The following is a 7,500-nucleotide window of genomic DNA, read 5'->3' on the forward strand; positions in this document are numbered from 1 at the left end:
ACACTATCATTGTCGCTATTACTGCCACCACCGCCATAGTTATTTCTATCAATCATTAAATCAATTTTTCTTGCTATTTTATTGTGATCGCTATGTTTGTTTATCGTTTCTTGCACCTTTTAGTCAAGGAGGAAGGGGCAGCACATGTGACCCTTCATTTTTGCCTCTGCTATCGATTGTGATAAAGCTGGTTATTGAGGTAAAAATAAATCGTTGCCATTCAGTGCCTTAGTCAGCGGAATCATTTCTCCTCCCGTTTCATACAGGTTAGTGGTTGCATTTTTGATTTCGCCATTACTTTAAGCCTTAAGATTTTTTATAAGATAGTTGCCTTTTAGGGCCCTTTTACTTTCCTTCCCCCTCTTCATACAGGGAAGTAGGGTTTATTATATAACAAAATTATCAAAATAATTGCACAAAACAACGCACTTCCAACAAAAACATCTAAGGTTTTACGAGCTGAAGCGAAGTACATGCTCACAGAACCAGAAGAAGAATGAAAATAATAATTTTCTCAAATATAGGCCCAAGGCTTGAATTTTTGAGGTCGTGGGGGGAACAGTCGACCCTGAAAGAATAAAAGGTGAAGTCGACCTCGGAAAATTTTGAACTCAGAACGTAAAGACGGACAAAATGCCGCTAAGCATTTTGTCCGGCGTGCTAACGATTCTACCAGCTCGTCGCCTAATAATGATATTGGTGATGGAATCTCTCATCGAAGGCGTATGAATGTTCAGTTGTTGTTGAACGACCTGCACAAATGATTTGTTTATAGGGATCAAAGATTTGTGCTACGCGTTAGATCACTCTCTCCATCAAACTTACATTTCCTCTAGAGATACACAAGTGTGCCACGCGTCACATGTCGAAATGATTGCAGAGCAACGTGAAATGAAGTGTTTTGCTTACGAACACAACGCACCGCCCGGTTCAGGAATCGATCCCTTGATATAGCAATCGTGAATGTGACACCCTAACCATTAGGCCACGCGCCTTCACAATAACAACGGTTTCAAATATTGGCAACAAAGCCAGCAATTTCGAAGGTAGGTGACAGTCGATTACATCGACCCCAGTGCTCAGCTGGTACTTGTTTTGAACTAAGAACGTAAAAACGATCGAAATATCGTTAAACACTTGTCCGTCTTTCCGCAAAAAGAATGTTAACCTCGTCAAGATGTGAACTCACAATGTAAAGTGACGCAATCAAACACTTCTGGATATTTTGTCTACTACTCTCTAAACACTGGCGATTTACCGCAAGCTTGACATACACACACATACACATATATATATAAAGTACACAGCATACATATACTGAGTGATAAACAACATACATGTACTCATATACGATACTTATACACATATATTGACACGGAGAAGCCAACGCATATATATTTTAAAAAATGGATCTGCGCCAGTTTCGACAATGAGGAACTCGGATGTATAATCAACTGACTCTCGTGCTTATTGAACTAGCATCTAAGTGGCTGAATACTCCACATACATGTCAATCCTTAAATTGAATGCTATATCCTTCTCAAGGATGTATCATATAAATTACAAGTACAACACATCCAACGAGCTTCCTCACAGTTTCCGTCTTAGTAATTACGCTAACAAAGCTTCGGTTGACTCCCACTCAATGGCAAAAGACACTCGACCAAGATGTCGTCGCTGGTGTTCGGTCTATTTGTATTTGATCGAACCCCGGACCTTATGAGTGCTAAACAAACATCTTAGTCATTCAGCCATGCTGCATTCACACTAACACGTACAACCCAACAGAAAAAAAGAAACAAACACAACTCGTAAACAACTACCATCAAGGGACGAATCAGCAGATTTTTATAGCTTCCAGTCTAAATTATTATTAGATATTATATGGCTAATACTTGCCTGTAGCCCGCCTACACATCCCTCTTCCATATTTGTTACTTTTTCATGTTTTTTTTTCAATCTATTTTGTGATATTTTAGTTTTATGATATTCTATTTTCATGCCAAACTTTCTGTTTCTTTCCTTTCTTTTTCTTTTCTTTCTTTTTCATCCTTTATTAATTTATTTGCTCTTTGATTGAAACCGACATCTTTTTCCGCATAAATGTTGATGACGTCATCGTCGTAGTCATCATCGTCGTCGCCGTCGGCGGTGGCGGCGGCGGCGGCAACGACGACAACGATGATGATGATGATGATGATGATGATGACGATGATGATGATGATGATGATTGCATGGTGAATCCGGTGGCGGTGGAGTGAAGATGGAGAAGTAGTAGTAGTAGTAGTAGTAGTAGAGGGAGTAGTCATGGGAATAAGTGAGATATTCGATACGTGGAGGATGATAGTAAGAACAATTCCAGTAATTATAGTAATCAATAAAGATCTTATGTATATAAGCAAGATAACTATACATACCATAGGTTTCGTAGTATTACGCGGTGTATGTGGACGTATAGAGTGAGTCAACTGTACAGGAGCCGTGAATACACTGATACACACACACACACACATACACAAACACACACATACACATACACACACATGCACTTATAGATAGATAGATAGATAGATAGATAGATAGATAGATAGATAGATAGATAGATAGATAGATACATTTCTTTTATTAGCCACACAGGGCTCAACAAAGATGGAACGAATACAATGTAGAGCTTTTCTTTTTAGGAAGGGGAAGGAAGAGAAAAAAAAAGTAGGGGTGGGTGTCGATCAAAAGGGATCGTAGGAAGGAAAAAAGGGGGGAGTTCGATCAAAAGGGACCGAGAGAGAAAAAAAAGCGATCAATAGGGATCGTGTATCACAGTAATGTTCTCGTGTAAAAAGAGAGGAGGACAGTTTAGGTTTAGCTGTGGAAAGAAAAGCCTACGGAAAAGACCACGGTAACCTTGGTCAATATTGTCATTGCAGAAACTATAACAGTAAGTGACAGATAGATAGATAGATAGATAGATAGATAGATAGATAGATAGATAGACAGACAGACAGACAGACAGACAGACAGACAGACAGACAGAAAGATGATGGATGGATGGATGGCTGGATGGATGGATAGATGCATGGATGGATGCATGGATAGTGCATTTTATGTGTACAAATAGATGTATGACTGCTACAACTTAGATTATCATAGTCCAGTCTGCTTCTAGTGTAGTGGTTAAGCAACAACTAATCTTAGTAGTAATGATAGTTATGATGTACTGAACAAATGCAGAAGAATTTACGATAAACACAAGTTTATATTATTAGTTTCTACGTACGTTTCACCAATATGGTGGACTTTGCCTTTCGTGCTTTCGTGATTGACAAAATGACACCCAGTTGTGTACTCGGGTTGGTGTAATCGACTTCCACTTCCCCCAGTATTAAAGACTTATGCCTATAGTAGATAGGTTTATTATTGTCCTCATTATAACTACTATTCTTTTTCATTATTAAATCATCGAAATTATATATAAATATGTTTTGGTTGTTTATATTCTGGCTATATTTTAATTATATAGGAATGCATGTGTGTGTGTGTATGTGTGTGTGCGTGCGTGCGTATGTGTGCGTGTTTGTGTATGCGTATGTGTGTGAGTGTGTGTGTGTATGTTTGTGTATGTGTGTGTATGTGTGTTCAAATTTTTGCTGGTATCGTGTTTTCATTTATACTTAATTTTGTTTTTCACTTGGTGGATGCATTTTATATGTGCGTGTGTACGTGTGTGCGTGTGTGTAAGTGTACGCGTGTGTGTGTATAGGTATGGATTATGCTGGATGTTTCCTTGGAACTTCTAACTTTAATCAGCAACCTATAGCCTTATCTTCCGAACAAAGGAACAAAGTTGTTTTCCTATTCTGAAAAATGATAAAAATTGATGCATAATACATGAATATATGAAATGTACAGCTAAGAATATATATATACATATATATATATATATATATATATATATATATATATATATATATATATATATATATATATATATATATATATGATGCATATGGGCACATGCAAGCATACACGCACACTCACGCACACACATACATACATACATACATACATATATACATATATATATATATATATATATATATATATATATATATATATATATATATATATATATATATATATATATATATATATGCTTGCTGCATTGTAAGTAGCGGAGTTAGTTGTCATATGTTTAAGTTGTGATACAGGTGTGTATAGGATAACGAATGAATAATATATAAGTGTTTATAGAAATAGCGAAATGTTTGAAATATATATATATATATATATATATATATATACATGTATATACACATATATATATAGATGTATGTATGTATGTGTGTGTATATATATATATACATATATATATACATATATATATACATATACATATATATATATATATATATATATATATATATATATATATATATATATATATACATATATATATATATCAAAATAAGCAACAAGGATATCCAGGTAATCCAGTACGATCGTTTCATGCAACTCCATTTAATTAAACAATGCAATCATTACACCAATTTAAAATGCAGAGCAGTCCTCAGCTGCACAAAGAATTTAATTGAATTAGAACAGATGGACACATTAGTATAATTATACCTAAAATCACCAAGAAGTTAAGGAGATAGACAAATAATATGTCGTCTCTACTTCAGCATAGAAGTTACTAAATTATCTAGAAGACTCTGCTTGTCACTGGTTTTATTTGTTTTTATGGGGTCAGTTTTAATTTATAGACTAGTTTATCAAATCTTTGTATATTTAAGGCTGAGAGAATAAAGGGCAGAATCTGTTAGGGTTAGGGCTGAGAGAGCAGACAGAAATCATAGTTGGTATAGTCATAAAAATCAATATTTATTAGAAGCAATATCATGAGGTTTGGTAAAGGAAAACTTAAAACAAGATGTTAGCTGACAACTAAGGTCAACCACTAGCAGACCATTGATAATGAAACAGGGGATATCTAATCATGCAGTACTCTAGTTAAATTTTTTAAACAATGTTAAAGTTTAGGGCTATTCAGAAGAATATTTTAACAAAGGGATAGAATTTTATGAAAACTTTTGAGTATATACCAATATATATACATGTAATATACAGAAATAAATTTATTTCGCAAACACGTGATAATGCTATAAATAGCGTGATCAGGATAGGTTATCAATTTATTGCAGAAAAATACGTTACTGGCCAAGCCATGAGACTCGAACTCACATCTCTTGTGATTACGCGTCAAGTGTTTTACCATTAAACTAAACTGCCCAGCAACGAATTCCTCTGCAATTTTAGAACATATAAATTTAGCTTCATAAAACGCTAACGTTAAATTCAACTTTACGATGAAAGTAAACAAAGTTTGTTCTTTTTCAGAAGCGTTGAAGCTGAATTTATATATATATATATATAAATCAATTGAAAATATAGGCAGCCATTATAGAATATCCAAGGTTGATTTATATTCTTCAAAGATGTAACAGTTACATATGACTGTTATCATATCATCGTCTTGTGTTGTTTGTTTGTTTTATTTTTATGTTTTACTCTATATATTCTCCTGGATTAAATATGCTTCCCTTTTAAATTTTTCTCTACGATGATTTTCCCTTGTATACCTGACGCATACGGCGCTTCATGTGAACCTTAAAGTATAAAAATTTGTAAGTATTACAATAGTGAAGTTGTTTTTTTTTTTTCAGTTTTCAACATATGATAAATGTCGATGCATTTATCTTCATTATGGCAAAAATTAGATGACTCTTTGAATCGTTATTTCAAGTCCGAAGAAGATATTTCTACGACGAAGCGCATTTCCTTATAATAAGAAAGTCTGTAGAAGATTTCGATAAAATGAATTACCTTGAGGAATGAAGAATCTAAAGTTTCGAACTTTTCATGTATCTAAGAGTAGGAAAGATACAGAAAATGTCGTTGCAGTTTAAAAATTGCTGTCGATGTAAGTACGAGAATCGATCGAACGGTGAGGACAGAGAGTGAGTGAATGAGTGAGAAGTCTTGTTTCGGTCTTGTTGGCAGCGCAGTGCCTGCTGTCATAGTATCCGATACTGTCACTCACCAAATGAGTGGCAGCACCGGCTATAGTGGCTGCATTTGAGGCACAGCGCAGTTTGTCAGCCAACTAATTTCTTAGTAGTTTTCCGTCGATTTTACTTTTAATCAACAAAACATGCACAGTTCCAGTCAACTGTGGGAGAGTTCTCCAATCACAATATCCTACTCCCTTAAGACATTCGTGTAGAGACTTCATTACTTTCTCGCAAACATCACTGAAAAGATGACGGAGTTACCATTACGTTCTCTTACCAGAAGCAAGTTCTCCATACAGCAATTACTTTTGGATCCTCCGTTATGGCATGCGATGTCTGTGGTCCTACCAGCACAATCAGCTTTGTTAATGTAGGATCATGTAGGGTGGGTTAGGACCTCATTGTTGATGGCTCGGTCAGTCCGCTCGATGGCAAAGCAAATTGAAAGTATGCTGCTCTAGTCTGGACTAAATCTTCTAGATCTCACTACCACAAAGCAGTGTTGGAGGTACAAGCTCTGTTGAATGCAACTTTTGTGTACACTGTTAGCTTAGTGTTCTATAGTCTTCGTGTCCGTTTGGCTAGTGTTGAGATTGCTCTTTCAATGTCTCTTGATCTCAGACTAGAGAGAGGTTATCAGTAATGATACACCGAGATATGTGTTCTACTCGTGTTCTACTTCTAGCTTGCAACTGCTGGTAATGGTAAGAGAATGCTCAATACTTAGCCTCGATACTTTCCTCTCCTTCGGCCGAATTCATGACAGGATTTTGGTCGGCTGCTGGCCTGAGTACATATTTAAAACAAAAGCCTTAATATTTCCAGGCTTACTGTTGGGCCTCGTGACGCAAAATATAAGCTATAACCAGCCGATACTGTAAAGAGTTTCATAATTCTGTTCCACTTTAGGAAAGCTTCAATTTCCAACATCTCTTTTTTATTACCTGAAAATAATATCTTTGCATCTAGTCAGAAAAAATATATACTTATCGTAGGAACTAGCAGTACATGCACCTATGTACCATTAAAAATGAGAGCGGGAAGAAGATAAGTTATTTTGTTTTCTTTCGAAGTTTTTTCTTAAAGGATTCGCATTCGATAATGAGCTACCGATATTCCGCATGAAATAGAGAAGCAAGTTTCCAGACAAGTGGCACACAACTTTTTACAGAAGATGGTCCACAATATTCATTACGAAAATATCATGGAACACCAAGTATACATTTATTAATCCTAAAAAATCATATTTCTAACAACAAATATGTGAACTAAAACAGAATCCGGCCTTAAGACGGACAAATATTTACCGTGGATGTGAAATGAATTTACTAAACTTCTACAAATATTATTCTGTAATTCAATTAACAGTAGACAGGGGAATTTATACATTATAGAAATAGCTTTATGGCCCAAATATACATTGAAACTCTGC

Source organism: Octopus bimaculoides, chromosome 3 (genome assembly GCF_046866305.1).
Source record: "Octopus bimaculoides isolate indiv1 chromosome 3, ASM4686630v1, whole genome shotgun sequence".
In the NCBI taxonomy this organism is placed as follows: Eukaryota; Metazoa; Mollusca; class Cephalopoda; order Octopoda; family Octopodidae; genus Octopus; species Octopus bimaculoides.